Here is a 21,195-nt window from a genome sequence, read left to right as displayed (position 1 = left end):
ATGGACTCTAGCCTGCCAGGCTCCTCTGACCGTGGCATTCTCCAGGCACGAATGCTGGAGTGGGTTGCCATGCCCTTCTCCAGGGGATCTTCCCAACCCAGGGATCGAACCTTGAGTCTCTTCTGTCTCCTGCGTTGGCAGGGAGGTTCTTTACCACTAGTGCCACCTGGGAAGCCCTGTGATGGAATATCCCATATACATTCAGGAAGAATCATTTAAATTCCCAGGACAAAGAGAATTTCATTTAAATTTGCATAATCTGCCTAGAGTCACAAGAACAGCTCACCTTTTCTGGTGCTTTACTTCATAGAAAGCCCTTTTGTATGCATCCAGTGGCCACTCCAGTACTCTTGCCTAGAAAATCCCATGGACAGAGGAGCCTGGTGGGCTGCAGTCCATGGGGTCGCTAAGAGTCGGACACGACTGAGCAACTTCACTTTCACTTTTCACTTTCATGCATTGGAGAAGGAAATGGCAACCCACTCCAGTGTTCTTGCCTGGAGAATCCCAGGGACGGGGAAGCCTGGTGGGCTGCCGTCTGTGGGGTCGCACAGAGTCGGACACGACTGAAGCAACTTAGCAGCAGCAGCAGCAATGGCCTGTCAGTCTTCTAAGCAGCCCTGAGAGGAATGCTTGTCCCCATTTGGTGGATGAGTAAACTGAGACCCAGGCATTTTCTGGCTAACCCAAAGCATCACTTCAAGCAACTAGGAGATTGGCTCCAAACCAAGGGTGTTTGATTCCACACCCAGTGCACTTTTCCACTCTGTTGCAGCTACAGGGGACCCTTTTTGCTACTTACATATTTTAATGCTCAATATGTTTTTAAATAAGTGTTGTGTTTTATACATGCTGGAGACCATCGAGTCAACTTCTAGCGTGGTGTCGGTGAAGGTGCCAAATCAGAGTCCCCAGAGGGAATGTCACCCATGAGGCTGGAGGTGCCAGACACAGAGATGGGAGGTGCTAAGGTTTACCGGGGCTCCAGGGAGTCGTTCACTTCCGTGCATCTCGTTTCTTCTCGGAAGCGGGATGTTGCCTCTCTGCTGTGATGCTGGTCCCTGAAGTGGATTCTAGCCAAGGTGGGCTCATCCTGGACCTCATCGAGGGAAAACTCCTAGACTTCGGAAAGGACCTGGGTGGGATTGCAGTCATAGAGTCCAGCAGGTTCCTCTTTACATATGCTGCTGCTGCTAAGTCGCTTCAGTCGTGTCCGACTCTGTGCGACCCCATAGACGGCAGCCCGCCAGGCTCCCCTGTCCCTGGGATTCTCCAGGCAAGAACACTGGAGTGGGTTGCCATTTCCTTCTCCAGTGCATAAAAGTGAAAAGTGAAAGTGAAGTCGCTCAGTTGTGTCTGACTCTTCACGACCCCATGGACCGCAGCCCACCAGGCTCCTCCATCCATGGGATTTTCCAGGCAAGAGTACTGGAGTGGGGTGCCATTGCCTTCTCTGCTCTTTACATATAATACGCATAAATATGTCATAGGTGAATCCTGTCCATCTAATAGAATGTTTCCACTGACCGTTCACTGCATTTGCTCCTGAGACTTGCTCTGTTCTGAAGAATGTAGCCCTGTTTATTTAGTAGGGTCGCTGTGCTGCCAGCCCTCTAAACAGTAATGGATTCTCTTTTTTTGTTGTTGTTTAATTTTTTTTAACTTTACTTTGTATCAGTGTACAGCCAATTAACAAACAATGTTGTGATAGTTTGGGGTCAACAGCAAAGGGACTGAGCCATCCATCTAGATGGATCCACTCTCTCCCCAAAATCCTCTCCCATCCAGGCTGCCACGTAGCACTGAGCAGAGTGGTGGATTCTGTTTCTAATGGAGTCACGTGATCCCATACACGCCAGGATAGTCACGATGGGGTGGGGTGCGTTTCTAAAGAGGTCTTCTTCCAAGGCTCGTCTCTACCTGTGGGAAATACATCAGCATGGGTGTCGCACACGTGTGTGTGTGTCTGTGCACGAGCGTGTGTGAGAGAGACAGAGACAGATGGAGATGGAAGGGGAGAAGGAGAAAGAATCAGAGAAAGCACTTCGGGCAAAGGGCACCAACGTGGCTTCCAGCTGGCAGTTAGCAAGGGGATCTGTGCCCTGGCCCTTTTTGCCAAGTCTGGCCTCAGGCCAGCTCTCGGAGTGCCAGTCTGGATTTAGAAAGGCTCAGAAAGGAGCCTGAGCCAGGAGGTGAGAACGATGTTGCAGAAGTGAGACTTTCCTTCTGGCCAGATTTAAATGAATGAACAAATAAGCAAACAGAGGAATAGATAAATAAGGGAGGCGCTTGAATACCGTTTCCTCCGATGTAGGTCTGTGCTTTTCCTCAGGAGACCACGTCCACCTGCCCTCCTGGCTGGACCGTGGGGGCCACCTTCCCAGCCCAAGGTTGGTCACCCCAGGAATTTGGGATGGAGTGGGCTGGGGGGGGTGTTGCTCAAGGCAGCCTTGAACTTGGCCTTGAGGCGTCAAGTCCCTAAGAAAGACACGACCCCTGGGAAGCTACTCCTGTGTTCCTGGCTTACTGGGGAACTTGTCTTGGCAGTTGCAAAGCGGTGGCTCAGGCAAGGGTCTCTTTCCTTGGAAATGAAACCATGTGTGGAGGAACTGGACCGTTTTCTTGTAGGGGAGTAACAGTAGGGAAGCATCAGTCATTTCTTCTCCCAGGCTCTCATGGAGCTCTGCAGTGCTCAGAGGTGTCCCATCAGAGGCTCTTTAAAGGCAGTTCCAGCTTTGGGAGAAAACCGGGAAGTGCTTTGGTGGCAGCTTCCGAGGGAGGCCACCTTGTCAGCATCTCTGTCTTCTTCCTGGATGCATGGTGGTGCCTGCCCAGTGGGCACTGCCCGGGACGAGCACATGGCTGACCCACATGGCCTGTGAGCCAGAGCTGAGGATGTCCTGGATGGGGAATGGTGAAGCTGCTGTGGACTGGTGCGGGGGAGGAAGCTCAGCTCGGCGGGTCTGAGCTATGACACAGATGTCAACCGGTCCCCCAGGCCGTTCCCTCTCATCCAGAATGTTCTGGAAACACAGGAGGGTGGCATGTGTTGGTCCTCTCTGGAGAAGACGCTTTTGCCCGTTCTTCCTGAGCTCAGCGTCCACGAGAGTCCAGTGTGGTGGGGCCTGGCCTTGCCGTGTCAGTTGGGTTCTCCAGAGACAGGACCAGTAAGGTACCTGCTGAAGAGATTTGGTGTAAGAAGTTGGCTCATGCAGTTGCAGAGGCTGTCAAATCTGACATCTGTTGGGCATGCAGTGGCAGGCTGGACACTCAAGCAGGCGTAGATGCAATGGTCTTGAGGCAGAATTCCTTCCTTTTCAGGCAAAGCTCAGGTTTTGCTTCCGACCTTCAGCTGATGAGACGAGGCCCACCGGCATTATCAAGGATAATCACCTCTCTTTAAAATCAAAGGGTGGTTGATGTTAACCACACCTTTGAAATACCTTCAGACCAATGCCTCGATTAGCATTGGATTTAAGTCACTGAGTGTGGTGGCCTGGCCAGGAAGACTCAGAAAACTGACCACACGCGGGGCTCCTGGCTGCTTGGCTGGTCAGTGGTCAGTGGAGCTGTTCCTTTCAGACTTCCAGACCAGCATTTGCTGGTGCAGACACTTCCCTGTCCCGGAAGGACTCAGCCTGGCTGAGTGGGAAGTGTTGGAAGGAGGTTCATACAGCAAATTGATGTCACCAGGCCACACCAGGACCAGCCTTCAGCTGTGACCAGTGCAATATTGCAAGGTGGACGTGAGGCATAATCTGCGCTTCAGAATGTAAGGGGCCTCCCCTGAAGGGGAGTGAAAATAAAAGTTAATCACTCGGTCATGTCCGACTCTTTGCAACCTCAAGGGCTGCAGCCCTCCAGGCTCCTCTGTCCATGGGATCTCCCAGACAAGAATTCTGGAGTGGGTTGCCATGCCCTCCTCCAGGGGATCTTCCCGACCCAGGGATCGAACCCAGGTCTCTAACATCGAAGGCAGATTTTTTGCCATCTGAGCCACCAGGGGAAGCCATGGAGGAAGGGAAAGCTCAAAACTCAATCAGTGGACCTAAGGCCCATTTCCTCTAGAGGATTCGAAGAGGCAGCATGCAGACAGAGGGACCTCTCGGGATCAAATCCACAGATGCTGCTGACTCGCTGCATGATCTTTACACGTGTCAGTTCTGGCTCCGTAGACGGGAGCATGGACGTGTGTTGACTCCATCTTCATTATGGAAACCTCCAGTGAACACCTGGCCGTTCCAGCTCTGCCCCGGAGTGTCGCGGGACAGAGGCTGAGGTCGTGGAGACGGGGATCCTCCCGGGAGGGGCTCGTGGCAGGGACACAGTGGAGGTGTGGTTCTGTTTCGTCTGAGCACCAGGGCCCAGGATGCAGCCCCTGAACATGCCTCCTTGCTGCATCTTTCTGGAGAGGGTGGATGCATCACCCACCGCCTGGAAGCCCCAGGCCAGGGGTGCCCAGGAGTCAGGGGCTGCAGCCGGAAATGAAGTGCATCTCCAGCTCCTTCTCGCTGTCCTTGCTCTGAGCTCTGGTGCAGTGGACTTCCCTGCAGCACACTTGCCTCTGGAAGTCAAGTTCAGGGGGAATCGACGAAAGTCACAGATTGGACTTGGGCCAGAATGTGTGGGTTGTTACCTCTGTGGCCCCTCCTTGCTCTTTTGCAAACATCCCCCGGGGGGAGGAGACCCCTCTGTAGGCTGGGTGATGCCAGAATACCACCCCACTCCTACTGCTTTAGGGTCCAGTCCCTGAGAATGGAGTGTGCTTCCCCAGTGGCTCAGTGGCAAGATATCCATCTGCAATACGGAAGACTCAGGAGATGCAGGTTCGATCCCTGCATCAGGAAGATCCCCTGGAGGAGGAAATGACAACCCACTCCATTATTGCCTGCAAAATCCCATGGACAGAGGAGCCAGGTGGGCTCCAGTCCCTGGCATCGCCAAAGAGTCGAACGCGACTGAGCATGCACGCAGCATGCACACATGGGCCTTGGGAATGGTCTTCTTGGTTCCTATCCATCCGTCACCCTCAGAGGGAAACTAAGGCTGGAGAAGGGAGGGACTGAGTTTCCCAGGCAAGTGATGAAATTCTACAAAACCTCAGCCCCAACGCGCCCACAGGCTCCTGAAGTGAAATACAAGCGGTGAAGTGAGATCTGCTTCCATTCTAAAGGAGCCCTATAAAAAATAATAAAAGGAAAACAGGAGAGAAAGGCACCTTGAGCCAACAGGGATGTAATTGTGGGTTTAGCTTGGCAGCGGCAGCACCAGATCACACAATTCTTGCAGACACGAGCCTCCCCGCACACCATGTAGACACAGGACATCGCTTCTCAGTGGTCCCTGGCCACCATGCCTTCCCCCTTCTTCACTCCAGCCTCACATACGAGAAACCCTCAGATGTCTGCACAGTGGAGACATGTGAGCACAGCCCACCTAGCACAGCTGGTGCACACAGAGGCCCTGCTGGGGCTTCAGGGCCGCCCAGCCTCCGGCGAGCTCCCAGCTGATGGCCTTAACTCTGTGTGTGGTTCCTAAGGCACACGCCACTGTAGACCTGCAGGACAGGTCAAGAAAGACACGCGCCAGCACATGCGGTGCACAGGGGGATCGCCTTCCCTTACAGGTGGGCAGAATTGTGTGCAAAGCAGGCTGCTTGACTCTGGCTCAGCGTCCCTGTTTTGGACACTCTGCTGGTTGCATGTCCAGGTTGCACTGAGCGTCCTTCATCCTTCCACAGGCAAGGATGCCTCCTCCATGCTGCCCACCTGGAGGCTCACTGCAGCTGGAGCGGAAGGGCTCTGTGTGCCGCGCCGTGAGTCCGGCTCCCAGCCCAGAGCCCAGGCCGCCTGGAGCCATTAACTTATTGTTTGAGTCTGTTGGGCGAGTGCAGACAGCGGGAGCGTCCCCGGCTGTTCTGGTTCTCAAAGCAGGTGCCCTGAGGGCCGCAGCACCACCTGGGAGCTTGTTAGTGATGTGGCTTCTCAGCCCCGCCCAGACCGGCTGAAGCAGAAACTCTGGGGCCGGGGCCTCGCCCTCCAGGTTTCAGCAAGTCCCCCTCCTCCCCAGGGATTCTGATGCTCACTGGTGTAGCCCTGCTGCAGGTTCCAGGGAGATGAAAACAGAGAATCCCTGGCGCTGAATAGAAGTGGTCTGTAGAGTGGAGAGCCGGGAGAAGGGATGTGCGGAGGAGGGTTTGCGCCCAGGAAGTCTGCCTGGATGGAAGGGGAACCCCCCACCACCAACCTCCCACTGCAGTAGCTTTTGTCTGCCTGAGTCTTTGTGGTGAGGGACTGAGCCTTGCCTTTCTCTCTGGTCTGGGAGACAGATTCACTGTGTGTTGTGAAGAACTCTAGCTTAGGGTCAGACGGCAGGATGCCTTTGATGTGGTATTTAAAAAGCATGGTGCAGGAGTGTGATTAAGGTGACAGAAAAGGGGGCTTCCTGATTGGTCCATCTTGGTCCCAGACATCCCAGCTATGCCTGCAGTCGTTCCTTTTCCCAAGTCTTTATTGAGCACCTACTGTGTGCAGTCACTGTTACAGGTACTTGCCATGCAGTCATGAAGCATACATGAAAATATTGCCTCTCTAAGTTCACTTTCTAATGGGAAAGACAGCCATTGAGCCGGGTAGCTTACTAACGGCTAGCAGGATAGATCATAGTAAATGCTAAGGAAAAAAAAAAATAAAGCGGACCAGGAGTGGTAGTTCTACAAAGGACAGCCTGAAAACATCACCTCTAAGAACATGACAATTGAGTAAAGTCCCAAAGTCAGTGAGGGGGTAGGTCTTACAGTTAACCAGCAGAAGAACTTTGCAAGTAAAAGGAGTGGTAAGTGCAAAGGTCCTGAGGTCAGTCTGAAGTGTTGGGGGACAACTGAGGCTGATGTTTAGTGACTAAGGGGAAGAGTAATAGGGGTTGAGATGGAGTGATTACGGGGCCAGTGAGGGACTTTGATCTTCACTCTGAGTGAGCTAGGAGGCTCCTGGGGGCTGTTAGCAAAGGAAGACATGATGTTTCTCAAATTAAGCAGGATGTCCTTGGCCCCTGTGTTAAGCTGAAACCCACTAGGAGATCCCTGCAGGAATTCAGGTAAGAGACGGTGAGACCTGCATGAGGGTGGTAGCGATGCAGGGGTGGGAGAAGTGGTTACATCCTGGACATATGCTGAAGGTAGAACTGATATGTTTTGCTGGTAGGTAAGAAGGATTTCCCTGATGGCTCCGTGGATAAAGAATCCACCCGCAATGCAGGAGACACAGGAAATGTAGGTTCGATCCCTGAGTCGGGAAGATCCTCTGGGGAAGGAAATGGCAACCCACTCTAGTATTCTTACCTGGAGAGTCCCGTGGAGAGAAGGAGTCTGGTGGGCTACAGTCCATGGGGTCACAGAGAATCAGACACAACTGAGCAACTAAGCACGCCCACAAGGAGGGACGAAGAAGGAATTGAGGCTGAGCCCCAGGTTTGGGGACCGCACCCTGGAATGAGGGGTGGACAAGCCAAAGCTGGAAATCCTCCTGGGAACTGAGCCTCGGCCCCTCTGAGTATCAGCCCAGACACCGGGAAGTGAAAAGCGAATGTGTCGGTCACTCAGTCATGTCTGACTCTGCAACCCCATGGACCATAGCACAACAGGCTTCCTTGTCCTTCACTATCTCCCGGGGTTTGCTCAAACTCTTCTCCATTGAGTAGATGATACCATCCAACCATCTCATACTCTGTCATCCCCTTCTCTTCCTGCCTTCAGTCTATCCCAGCATCAGAGTCTTCCCCAATGAGCTGGCTCTTTGCATCAAGGTGGCCAAAGTTTTGGAGCTTCAGCTTCAGCATCAGTCCTTCCAATGAATATTCAGGGTTGATTTCTTCTAGGATTGATTGGTTTGATCTCCTTGCTGTTCAAGGAACTCTCAAGAGTCTTCTCCAGCACCACAGTTCAAAAGCATCAATTCTTTGGCACTCTGCTTTCTTTATGGTACCTTCATGAGGTGATTCCAAACAGAACCACATTTTAAAAAATATTAGCATGATGAGGAGACCTGCTGTCTGAGCCCAGCAGACTCAGTGGGCTGAAATTAAAAATAAAAAACTCTCAGTTTTACGATGGTGACTGTTCAAATTCCCTACATGTCATTGTGTGGGAAGAGGTGCTTTGCCCAACCCCTGCCTACAGAACAAGATCTTGGCTAAAGGTCTTTTAACATCAGGTTTTCTCATTTTATGTGAAACATTCAATATTTGACCTTTGAAAGTGGCTCCCCGGGACTGGTCTCTCTCACATCTTTCTGCTTTGACACATGGAGATTTGACTCCATGTATGTTTTCTGACATTTTCTCGAAGATTTTATGTCCTCTTTTAGGATAGTGAAATTTGCAGTTCTGATGACATTGGTTGCTCTCTGCCTCAGGGTTCTGAATCCGATTGGCATGAAAGATGTCTCCTAGTTAAGCTCGACCGCCTTGCAAACCTTCCAAGCCGTGGGCAGCTCAGTGTCGGAGACTGGAAAATGAGTGTTTTTCCTAACTGTGCTAGTGAAGTCGGGTAGGAATAGCTTGTCCTGCTTACGAGGGACCTTGGGTCTTCACAGACGTCAGTTCACTGGGCCGCGGGGCTGAGGCATGGGTTGAGAGGGCTTCGTTTGGGGAAAAGTTAGTGAGGGAGAGGTTACATAGCCTGTTAGGAAAATGAAACACTGAAGCACCATCACGGCTATCTGCCTTCATTCTTTGCTCTCTGGAAAAGTGTCTCAAGAAAAACGAAACTCGGGAGATGGAAAGGATGCCACCTCTTCGTCAGGTAAACTCTCTGCAGAGAAGGATCTCATTCTACAGAACATCGTGGTTTCAAAGGATGAATTCGTCAAAGCTGCATTTCCTCCCCAGTTTTCAAGATCCGAGTGTGACGTTGTCTTGCCAATCCCCATTTTCAGCTGCTAAAAGAAACACACCCTGAAATCATGAAATCTTCTCAGGGAAACGTCAACCCCCTTTTGGGGACAAAGAGCTAACTGTTGGTGGTGACTCTTTAATTAATTTTGTCTTCAACTGCTTCGGAGAAGGGGGGAAGGGGAACGGGTCTGGTGGGAAGAGGCTGACGTTCCAGGTGTAAGAGAATATTTAGTAAGAGTAAAAATAACACCCAGCTGTGAAGACAAACATCTCCAGTTTCAGTCTGAGCCCCGAGCGCTCCATGAATCACTGCTGAGCTCCACCCACCGCTCGGCCTCGGGCTCTCTGAAGCAGCTTTTCCACTGCCTCTGAGTCAGAAATAAAACAGACCCACAAATTACCCCGGAGCGCTCCAGACAATCTCCTCCTTGTCTGGGGTCCTAAAAATACCTTTTGTGGTGACTACCTCCATTCATGGCGCGTAACCCGATTAGGAGCTCGTTGGGTCGATTAGGACTAAGTCTGTGCTTTTCTTAGGAGGAGAATCGCCAGAGGAGGGGGTTGGTTCCGACTCAGGCTTGAGGCTGACTGGGATGAACGCCCAGGCCAGCATCGTTAGGGCCCTCTCGTGGGTCGGCCTCTTCAGACTCCTGGAGTGGCCCAAGGAGACCTGTGAGGCCCTCCCAGGGAGTTCCCTCATCAAGTGCTTAACATGAAATCACCTCGTGAACCCAGAAGGACACTCGGGAAGGCAGCGCCCTTCGGATGAACTGTGGGATGAGCTGAAGACTGCTTTGCCAGTAAACGTTTGCCTGCTCACCCACAGAAGGGTCGGAGGGGGAGTGGACCGTGGGCTTCAAGGGCAGAGTATGGGGAGCTGGGGAGAGGGGCTTCACCCCTCGGATGTGGGCACCATGGAAACAGGGGCACAGCTGTATCCCCAGCACCTGGGACAGTGCCTGGTATAGAGACTTTCTCTATAAATGTTCGTTAAATGGATGAAGGGATAAAGAATATACATATATACATACACACACACACACACACATATGTATTATATGTATACACATACATACAAACAATGGAATGTTCTTACTGTTCAGTCATTAAGTCTTGTCCAACTCTCTGCGATGCCATGGACGGCAGCACGCCAGCCTTCCCTGTCCTTCACTATCTCCGGGAGTTTGCTCAAACTCATGTCCGTTGAGTTGGTGATGCTATCTAGCCATCTCATCCTCAGCTGCCACCATCTCCTTTTGCCTTCAATTTTCCCCAGCATCGAGATCTTTTCCAGTAAGTCAGCTCTTTGCATCAGCTGGCCAAAGCATTGGAGCTTCAGCTTCAGCATCAGTCCTTCCAATGAATGTTCAGGGCTGACTTCCTGTAGGGTTGGCTGGTTTGATCTCCTGGCTGTCCAAGGGACTCTCAAGAGTCTTCTCCAGCACCACAGTTTGAAAGCATCAATTCTTTGGCACTCAGCCTTCTTTATGGTCCAACTCTCACAACCATACATAACTATTGGCAAAACCGTAGCTTTAACAATACAGACCTCTGTTGGCAAAGTGAAGGCCCTGGTTTATAATACACTGTCTAGGTTTGTCATTGCTTTTCTTTCAAGGACTGAGTGTCTTTTAATTTCATGGCTGCAGTCACCATCTATAGTGATTTTGGAACCCATGAAAATAAAATCTGTCATTGTTTCCACTTTTTCCCCATCTACTGTATATAAAATAGGTAAATAACAAGGACCTACTGTATAATACAAGAAACTTTACTCAATACTCTGTAATAACCAGTGTGGGAATAGAATCTAAAAAAGAGTGGTTATATGTGTATGTATTACTGATTCACTTTTCTATACTCCTGAAACTAACACAGTATATTGTACATCAACTATACTCCAATAAAAGATTTTTTTTAAATTTGCATTTTAGATGTGAACAAAAGTATTCTACCAGGATGTGGTGGAGATCAAGCAAGGCAGGGAACAGCCGTCTCCAAGTGCAAGACAAACTCCAGAACAGGAAGCGGGGTGGGCCCTGGAAAACGGGTAGATTTTGAGAAGGTTGACGGGTTTGCCTCCACCCACTGGAAGAAGTTATATCCATTGCCCAACTTCAATTTCGACCTACCACAGGGGCTTTCTCAAGCCTGAGGGGCCTCCACTCAGCGTTATGACGTGAGGGTGGACCCCAGTTTTAACGTGGCTGGTGAGCTTGAGTCTGTGGCTTGGGGCTGCGTTCAGGGACCTTCTTGCATAGGTCCCCTCATACTCAGCAAGAAGAACAGCATCTGTGCAGTTTCACTGAGGGCTCTTTCTGTGATGGAATCTGCCCGAGTTTAAGTAGGTTCTGATTCAAGAAAACCAATGTCAGATGCCAAGTTTTATTTTGTGTTTCAAAAAACCAAAGCTCTTAATTTTAATTTCTCAGTACATTCTTACAGGCATGATGTGCGTGCGTGCTAAGTCACTCAGTTGTGTCCTATTCTTTGCGACCCCATGAGCTGTAGCGCACCAGCCTCCTCTGTCCATGAGGGTCTCCAGGCAAGAATACTGAAGTGGGTTGCCATGCCTTCCTCTGGGGCATCTTCCCAACCCAGGGATCAAACGTGTGTCTCTTACGTTTCCTGCCTTGAGAGGCGGGTCCTTTACCACCAGCACCACCTGGGAAGGCATGAAACCCCTTTTCAAAAAGAAGAGGTTATGTATGGAAACAGCTAAAAAAAAAAAAGTTTTTTCTTGAACTGGGTTCCTTTTCATCTTTTTTAGAAAATATTATTTTATTTGTTTGTTTATTTGGCTGCATGGAGTCTTCATTTTAACATGCGGGATCTTTAATTGCAGCATGCAAACTCTTAGTTGAAGCATATGGGCTCTAGCTCCCTGACTCGGGATGGAACCTGGGCCCCCTGCATTGGGAATGTGGAGGCCCGGCCACTGGGCCCAGAGAAGTCCCTTCCCCGTCCACTTTATCTTAAACAGCAACATTGCCTGCTTCCCGAATGGTCCAGTTTCTGCCCTGGCCCTCAGGTCTGTCTGCTTAGACCCACGATCTGGGTCACAGTCCTTCCCGCTCTGCTTTCTGAGCCCAGAAACTTCTCACCTGACTGCCTCACACTCAGGAATATTCACCTTCCATCTCTGCAGAGCTTGCACCCTGCTGAGCACCTCTAGGAGGTTTGGGGGAGGAACAAATGACATTCCACTGTAAATCGGGAAGGTCAACTTTTTTTTTTATGAACCAGACATCACATTTCCTATCTCTGTCCAAATAAGCCTTGCCACACTTAGTGTCTCCCGGGAGGCCCTGCCTTCATCTGCATGGGGCTGCCCCTGTTCAGCTCTCATCGCCTTCTCCTTGACTGGCTTCAGGATTTTCTTCAGAAAGTACCGACCAGTGATGAAGCTGAGTCTTCTGAGGGTCCATCCCATAATGTGTTATGTCTGGGAAAGAGACCGCTCATGTGGAGTTACCAGGGGAGGTCCTATAGCGTGGTGGTCAAGTGCTTGGACTCAGGTCCCTAACTGTCTTAAGTTCAAATCCCAGCGCCTCCACTGATGGTAACATGACCTTAGACACAACCTGTACCCCGAGTCTCTGCACATCACCTGTATCGTTGCTGCTGCTTATTGGTGTTTGCCCTTGTGGGTGAGATAAATAGCAACAGCTAACACATACCATTTGTTGTGTGTTAGGTGCCATTTGGAATGTCTCACCCCTGAATTTGCTATAATAAGAATACATAAGAGTTTGGAGCCACCTCTAGCATGAGTAAGCAGTCCAGTACGGGATAGATGAACCAGATAAGATCTATCAATGTTTGTTCGCCCACCATGCATTAGATCAATTTCCCAGAGGCAAATTTGGTTTTAAAACATGTAAGTTAGGACTTCGCTGGTGGTCCAGTGGTTAAGAATCTGCCTGCCGGTGCAGGTGACACGGGTTTGATCCCTAGTCTGGGAAAATTCCACATGCTGCTGAACAACTAAGCCCATACACTGCAAAGATAGAAGCGCTCACTCCAGAGCTTGTGCTCTGCAAGAAGAGAAGCACTGCAGGGAGGAGCCTGCACACCACGTCTGGGGAGCAGCTTCCGCTTGCAGCAAAGACCCAGTGCAGCCATAAATAAATAATAAAACATTTAAAAATAAAAATAGAAATTAGAAGATTGTGGAAACTGGACTATATGTATATAGCATTCCATCTCTCAAGATCTTGTCATTGTTTAATCATCCATTTCTTATATTTTTGCACTCATTTTCCTGATTCTTTCCAAAACAATGTCAATAGGTTCATCTGTACCATTTTTCTAGATTCCACATAAGTGCACTAGTATACAATATCTGTTTTTCTATTTCTGACTTAAACTTCACCCTGTCTGACAGTCTCTAGGTCCAGCCACATCTGCAGATGGCACATTTTGTTCCCGATTAATGCCTGAGCAATAGTCCATTGTGTATTTATACATATGCACCACATCTTCTTTATCTCTTCTTCTGTTGATGGACATTTAGGCTGCTTCCATGTCCTGGCTATTGTAAATAGTGCTACAGTGAACATAGGAGTGCATGTATCTAACTATTACTCCAATAAAAAGGACACAAGTAAATTATAACAAAAACAATGTCAAGAGACAGGAAGTGTGGAGCCCTAGCTGAGGACACACAGTCCCGGGGTTCCTGCACCTGCGGCGGCTGAGAGCTGAGTGCTCCGAGCACCTGCTGTGCATGTGGAGTGTTCTCAGGTCTGCTGGCGGGTGGTGGGAAGGATTCTGCCTGCTGCACCACCCAGGTCTCTGAAGGAGAAGCCACAAGAGAAACTTCTCTCAAGGTTCAGCTCAGGAAAAGCTTCTCTTCTGCTGAATAACTTGGTCCGTGGGTATTTTTTTTGACATCTTGAATGGTCACAGGATATACTTCCTTTTTTGCTTTGGCGAGTAGAAAGTTCAGAGATAAATTGATGTTCTACCTTGAGCAACTATAAATAGTAAGCTTGCTCAATGCGCTGATTTTATCTCTTGATTAATTGCTTTTCTGCCCTTATATAACATTCACTTCCATTCCTTTGATCATTTATGTTATTTTTGTCTTGTGCGCATTTTTGCAATCTACCTCAAGTGGCACATAGTTTGAGGAAGAGCAGGGAAATAAAATATATTGAGAAGCACCACACATACACATAAATATCACTCTGGAGTTGCAGACGAAAATAATGGAATCTTCTCCTCAGAAAAATGTTAATAGAAGCTAAACGCTTGTTCTTCCAAGTAGCTTCTGAAGCCTCCCTCTTGACTACTCATCAGAACCATATTGTTATTTTTCAGTCACTAAGTCGTGTCCGACTCTTTGCAACCCCGTGGACTGTAGCACGCCAGGCCTCCCTGTCCATCACCAACTCCCAGAGCTTACCCAAACTCATGTCCATTGAGTCGGTGATGCCATCCAACCATCTCATCCTCTGTTGCCCACTTCTCCTCTTGCCCTCAATCTTTCCCAGCATCAGGGTCTTTTCCAGTGAGTCGGCTCTTTGCATCAAGTGGCCAAAGTATTGGAGCTTCAAGAACCCAATCTGGTTTTTCAGCGTGTCTGAGTTTCAGCTTAATTTAAATTGAGTAAACTTTCCAGTTTATTTGATATTCTTTGCTATGTTCTTTCACCATTAATTCATAATACTAGCGTGTTTTGAGAAGTCAGTGCTCATGATCTCAATTCACCTTAATTGAGACTCAGGCCATGTTATCCAGCCATGTGTTCCTAGTTATCAGAGGACAGGCACCAACATTCCATCTTATTCATCATGAACGTTGAAGGATCTTTCTACATTATTTCTGTATTTCCTAGAGGGAGCTTCCCTGGTAGCTCAGATGGTAAGGAATCTGCCTGCAATGCAGGAGACCTGGGTTCAATCCCTGGGTCAGGAAGATGCCCTGGAGAAGGGAATGGCAACCCACTCTGGTATTCTTGCCTGGAGAATCCCATGGATGGAGGAGCCTGGTAGGCTACAGTCCGTGGGGTTGCAAAGAGTCTGACATGACGGAGTCACTAACACTTTGACTTCCAGAGTGGCCACAGTTATGCGCAAGTGACGTGGAAGTCTGTGAGATTGCTATAGAGATGAAACTCCTAAAATTGGCCTCAAGGAAGTTTTAAGGGACTTGGGGGAGTGATACACCCAACTTTTTGGCCCCCTAGATGTTGTCCAGTGCCTTCCTGGAACTCTTCAGTCTGAACCTGCCTCCCCCCTGTCAGGATGACCCCAAGATAATGTGGGATTTCTCCTGCTGCGAGTGGGGGCAACCAGCTGTCTTCCTGCCTCATGTCTCCTCTCCCTGCTGCTGCGTATTGTTTGGGGTTGTGGTTATAAATAGAACTCAGACCTGAAAATGTGAACTTGAGAAAATGGTTCAGACACAATAATTTTTTTATTGTATTTTATTGTGGTAAGAATAGTTAACATGAGATCCGGCTTTTAAACACAAAAACTTTTTTTAATATTTTTTAATGTGGCCAATTTCTAAGCCTGCCTTTAGTGCTGTTTCTGTTTTCTGTTTTGGTTTTTTGACCACAAAGCATGTGGGATCTCCGTTCCCTGACCAGGGATTGGACCCTGTATGGGAAGGTGAAGTCTTAACCACTGGATTGCCAGGGATGTCTGTAAACAAATTCTTAAGTGTCCATTACTGTTGAGCAGAGGTACAAGGTTATACAGCAGATATCCAGAGCTTTCTCATTCTACTTGACTGAAACATTATGCTTACTGATTAATAACTGCCCATTTGTTCCCTCCTCTGGCTGCTGGCAGCCAACACTTCACTCTTTTTCTGAATCTGACTTTTAAAAATAGCTTATATAGGGGGAATCATGCAGTATTTGTCTTTCTGTGACTGACTTTTTCCACTTAGTATTAATATAATGTCTTCAAGATTCATCCATGCTGTAATGTATTTCTGATTTCTTTATTTTTAAGGAGAATAGTATTCTGTTGCATGCATGTACCCCATTTTCTTTATCTATTCATCCATCCATGGACATTTAGGTCCATCCTGGCTATTGTGAATAGTATATAGTGAACATGGAAGTGCTCATATCTCTTGGAGATCCTGATTTTAATTCTTTTAATTCTTTTCAATAGATATGCATAAGTGGGATTGTTGGCTCATATGATTGTTCTTTTTAAAAAATGTTTCAAGGGATCGCCATACTATTTTCCAGGGCAGCTGTACCCTTCTGCATTCCCACCAAGAGTATGCAAGGGTGGCAGTTTCTCCGCATCCTCTCCAGCACTTGTTGCTGCCGCTTAATTACTTTAGTCACTTCTGACTCTGTGCGACCCCATAGACGGCAGCCCACCAGGCTCCCCCGTCCCTGGGATTCTCCAGGCAAGAACACTGGAGTGGGTTGCCATTTCCTTCTCCAATGCAGGAAAGTGAAAAGTGAAAGAAGTCACTCAGTCGTGTCCGACTCTTTGCGACCCCATGGACTGCAGCCTACCAGGCTCCTCTGTCCATGGGATTTTCCAGGCAAGAGTACTGGAGTGGGTTGCCGTAAGTTTTGCTTTTTGTCTTTATCATAGCCATCTTGACAGGTGTGAGGTGATACCTCATTGTGGTTTGACTTGCATAATAGCTTTTCCATGCCCTTGAAAGATAGAGTCTTTGAGAGAAATATCTTGAACCATGCTTATTTGCAATTAAGAAATTCATGCCTAAAATAATAAGACAGAAATTTCATATTCACCAGTTGATTACCCATTTAGAAAGCATCTAAAAAATGCCTTAAAGCTTTCATAGGGACTGTTAAAGAGCACATAGATGAATATTAAGAATATCATATTTAAAGGGATGCTCTTTGCTTTGTGCGTTTCAGAGCAAGAATGCCCAAATCCTTACCATGTTAGAGTAGAAAACTTGGGATCCTCTGTTTTAGGCTCAGTGCAGATGGAATACTAAGCTGTTTGTGGGAAGTTTCTTCCTGTGTCTTCTAAGAATGCACACTGAAGGTGGAGCTTATTAAGCACAGTAAGCGTGGACAGGTTTCCATGTGGATCTTTTCTTATCACAGCTGGGCAAAGACTGAAAATGCATTTATTGGGAGAATTTTCAGTATACACTTTTCAATTTTCTGAACCACGTTAAGATGTATTTTTCTTAATAAAAAAAAATAACACGTCCCTGAAAAAACGAAATCTTTGGAAATTCCATCTCTCTTTAAAAAAAAAATTATTTAGTTACTATTTGTTTTATTTTTGGCTGTGCTGGGTCTTCACTGCTGTGCAGGCTTTTCTCTCGCTGCGGCCACTGGGACTGTGCTTCCTAGTGGTTCTCGGGCTTCTTTCTCATTGTGACGCCTTCTCTGTTGCAGAGCATAGCCTCTATGTTGCAGAGCAAGGCTCGAACACTTGTGGCTCCCAGGCTGTAGAGCACGGGCTCAGTAGTTGTGGCACGCGGGTTGAGTTGTTCCGCAGCATATGGGATCTTCCCGACCTAGGGATCAAAGCTGTGTCCCCTGTGTTGGCAGGCAGATTCTCATCCCCTGCACTGCCAGGGAAGCCCCCCTCCCTTTTTAACTTCCGTCTGTTTAGACGTGTTCTGGATGTGTCACGCAGCTGCTGTGCTGGGAATGAAGAGAAGGGGGTCAAGGATGGTGGTCTAGACTGGACACTGTCCATGTACCGCAGCACAGAGCTTAAACCAGAGTAACGTGGGGGCTGGGCCTTCTTGATGCCTTTCTGAAATGAAGATCAGTTTCACCGCTTGAGAGGCTGTCTTCCCAGCCATCTTATTTTTACTGAGGGGGCCATCTGGAAGCGTAGACAGTGAGTAGAAGCTGCCCAGCTTCAAGCCTCGGTTCTGCCTCCTCCTGACTCAGACCCGGAGCAAGCCCCTTCTCTTTTGTGTTCTCAGTCTGCACCTCTGAGAAATGGAGCTGATTCCAGGCTGTCGTGAGGACTGATAACAGTTAAGCTCTCAGAACATGATGACGTGTATACGTGCTACTACTTTGCTATTAAAATTTCCAAGAGAATAGTTAAGGGGAAAAGGCTGAACAATGAGACTAGAACAGCCGAGGCCCCTTTAATCAGTGTTACTTGAACACCCGGCTTGAGTTCTGTATGTCAGTGGCCCTATTGGGGTGACCCTCTTCCCACACTGAGGTTGTAGTTCCCTTAGAGTTATTACAGAAACTATTTGAAATGAACATAAACATGGTCCCCTTCTGTCTTCCTCTGAAGCTAAAACAAAATACAGTGGGAAAAAAAATATTTAAAAAAATGTCCTGAATGTACAGCTTTTGAAAATAGCATGTCATGTTGCTTTTTTTCCCCTAATGTTGAAAGCTGGCTGGAAAAGCTTAATAAAGTGAATTATGTCTTCTGGTTATAAGATGAAGACATAAACTAACCTGGTTGAAGATTATGCCTGTTTTAAATACGTACACATATTTTTATAAAATTCCAATAAAATGCAATTTATTTTTATTTTTTAATGATTTTTATTGTGGTAAAAATCACATAATATAAAGCATACTATTTTAACGGCTTCTAACTGGATAGTTCAGTGGCACTAAGTACAGTCGCATTGTTGTCCATCTCTCACCGTCATTCACTTTCCTAAACTGAAACTCTGTCCCCACTAAACACTAACTCTCCTTCCCCCTCACCCTGCACCCCTGGCATCCATCATTGTACCTTCTGGCTCTATGGACTTGACTATTTTCAGTGTCTCATATAAGTGGAGTCAAACAGTATTTGTCTGCCCTAATGTGTATTGGTTGGAGAAGGAAATGGCAACCCACTCCAGTGTTCTTGCCTGGAGAATCCCAGGGACGGGGGAGCCTGGTGGGCTGCCATCTATGGGGTCACACAGAGTCGGACACGACTGAAGCGACTTAGCAGCAGCAGCAGCAATGTGTATTGGAATACACCGAACGCAGTTTAATAGCTCATCATATCTCCGGATTTGATGAGGGATCTCTTTTAATGCCATGGGAAAGCTGACATGATCTGTTCCTAGAGCTTAGTCCTCAGAGATGGAAATTGAACAGTAGGGTTGTAAGAAAATGACAGAGTTCGTCTGAAGGGTCCATAATCCCCAGTGACCCTTCTTCCTGTAATTCTGTACATCTCCTTGGCCTTTCACTTTTTAAATGGCTAACTGCCTTGCTGGAGAAGAAAGAATTTTGTAGTGCCTGGTATACAGCAAGTACTCAATAAAAAAATGCTCTAAATGAGGAGTGAATGTCTGCATCTGAACAGCACTTATCCTAGAGTGACAGTCATCACCTACGTAGCATCTAAAGTCTTTTTTCCTAAAGAACCAAACTCCTTTAACTCTCTTCCCTAGTAACTTCTCTCCTTGAGACGAATAGACCAAAACACACACTGTCTACTCAACGGATGGAATTTTCCAAGGGGATAGGAAACTTAAGTCTCAAGTGAAGACATTCAGTGTTTTGATATTAGGATGGGTCTTTTAGAGATAAATGTTGGAAGCCAGGAAAAATAGCATCAAGAGGAAATAATGCATGTGTAGGCAGCGTCGGAAATATAGAGGGTTCACACCATGGGAACTCTGACCGCTATTATTTTTGAATTTCCTTCATGTTAGTACAGCTGTGCGGATGCCATGAAGCAGGGTTATGTATTTCCCGGCCCACGGTACGGGCTCAGTCCGGGCGATCCCAGCTATGACCTCCATCCACAGATATACCTGCTCCATCCTCATTGTTAGCCCTGAGCTTCCTCCATCAGCACCTGTACAAAGGATGCTGAGAATGAATCTGTAGTTTCAAAGTTCCCAGATGCTGAATGAACTCTTTCCAGGGCCTATGGTCCATCCTTCCTGTCCACTCCCCAGCCACAACTCTTGGGTCCAGAATGACTTTCTCCATTGCATCTCAGTCCTGCCCCACCCAGAGAGTGCCCTTCTGCTTTGGTAGCTCCTTAGGCTTGAAGGCCGCATCCATGCCAGGCCTCTAGTTCCAAGATTCTGCAGACTGGCTGCAGAGTTCCAGCTGACATGGTATGGAGACAAAGGAAGACCCACTGGGGTGGAGCCCACAACCATCAGGGCCTCAGACATTGGGATGGAAATCTAAAATCCAGTAGATTGTATAGATTGCCAAGAGTACAAAAAACCCTGTGTTGGGTAACGCTTATGAGGACATTTTCAGAAATCTGCCTTAGATGACATAACTCAACTCTCAGGATCCTTCAGCTACAGGGATCTTGTGTTAGTGATCTCTGACTTAACCATCTAAGAAGGCATTGACACGTTCTTCTGTTCCCTGGTTAAACCAGAGTTTTCTGTTTGGAGTTTACCTGTTACATATGGGAATGATGGAGGGCAGAAGGAGAAGAGGGTGACAGAGGATAAAAAGGTTGAATGGCATCACCGATTCAATGGACATGAACTTGGGCAAACTCCGGGAGGTGGTGAGGGATAGGGAAGCCTGGCATTCTGCAGTCCATAGGGTCACAGAGAGTTGGACACAACTTGGCAACTGAACAGTAGCGATCTCATCACACCCAGTCACTTTTAAATCTTACATTAAGAAACATGTATTCTTTTTTTCTTCTCTTTTTCCAGAAAGGTAAGTTTGTCTTTATCCAAGGGTCCATGGCTGCCTTTACTAACAGCAACCCTCTGAGCTGTTCCCCAATGCCCAGCAGCTTACCCCTGACACACAGCTGGCTTCACTCCCTGATCCCAGTCCTCCAAGGCTGCTGGGGTCCCCTGTCCTGCTGCTTCCTGCAGGGCCATTCCTGCTCCCCTTTCTGCCCTTCCTGCCCACACCTAAGCCAGGAGCACTGCTGCTACGTCACTTCAGTCGTGTCCAGCTCTGTGCAACCCCATAGACAGCCTCCCACCAGGCTCCCCCGTCCCTGGGATTCTCCAGGCAAGAACACTGGAGTGGGTTGCCATTTCCTTCTCCAATGCATGAAAGTGAAAAGTGAAAGTGAAGTTGCTCAGTCGTGTCTGACTCTTAGTGACCTCATGGACTGCAGCCCACCAGGCTCCTCCATCCATGGGATTTTCCAGGCAAGAGTGCTGGAGTGGGGTGCCATTGCCTTCTGCAAGCCAGGAGCACTGGCAGCCTTCAAATTCCATGTCTAACAATCGGCTGCAGGGATTTGAAATTGAACACAAACGTTTCCTTCTGAGGTTTGAAGAGGCATGTCACTCTAGAATAAACCTGGCTGAGTGTCACCTCTCACCGTCTGTGTGCGTGGCCTGTTTTCAGGGAGAACAAGTACCCGTCCAGTGTTCCTGCGCACGTTTCCAATCAGCTGGCACAGACGG

The 21,195-nt window shown here is 48.2% G+C and overlaps 1 protein-coding gene across 7 annotated transcripts in view; it reads left to right on the top strand.

Annotated features, from left to right (window-relative positions):
* The window catches only part of ERG (ETS transcription factor ERG), a 316,294-nt gene that overhangs the window by 242,500 nt on the left and 52,599 nt on the right, over positions 1–21,195 (top strand). The window lies entirely within an intron of this gene.

The sequence above is a fragment of the Bos javanicus genome, chromosome 1 (genome assembly GCF_032452875.1).
Source record: "Bos javanicus breed banteng chromosome 1, ARS-OSU_banteng_1.0, whole genome shotgun sequence".
NCBI lineage: Eukaryota > Metazoa > Chordata > Mammalia > Artiodactyla > Bovidae > Bos > Bos javanicus.
The sequence above is the reverse complement of the archived record's forward strand: the minus strand, read 5'-3'. Positions and strand labels throughout refer to the sequence as shown.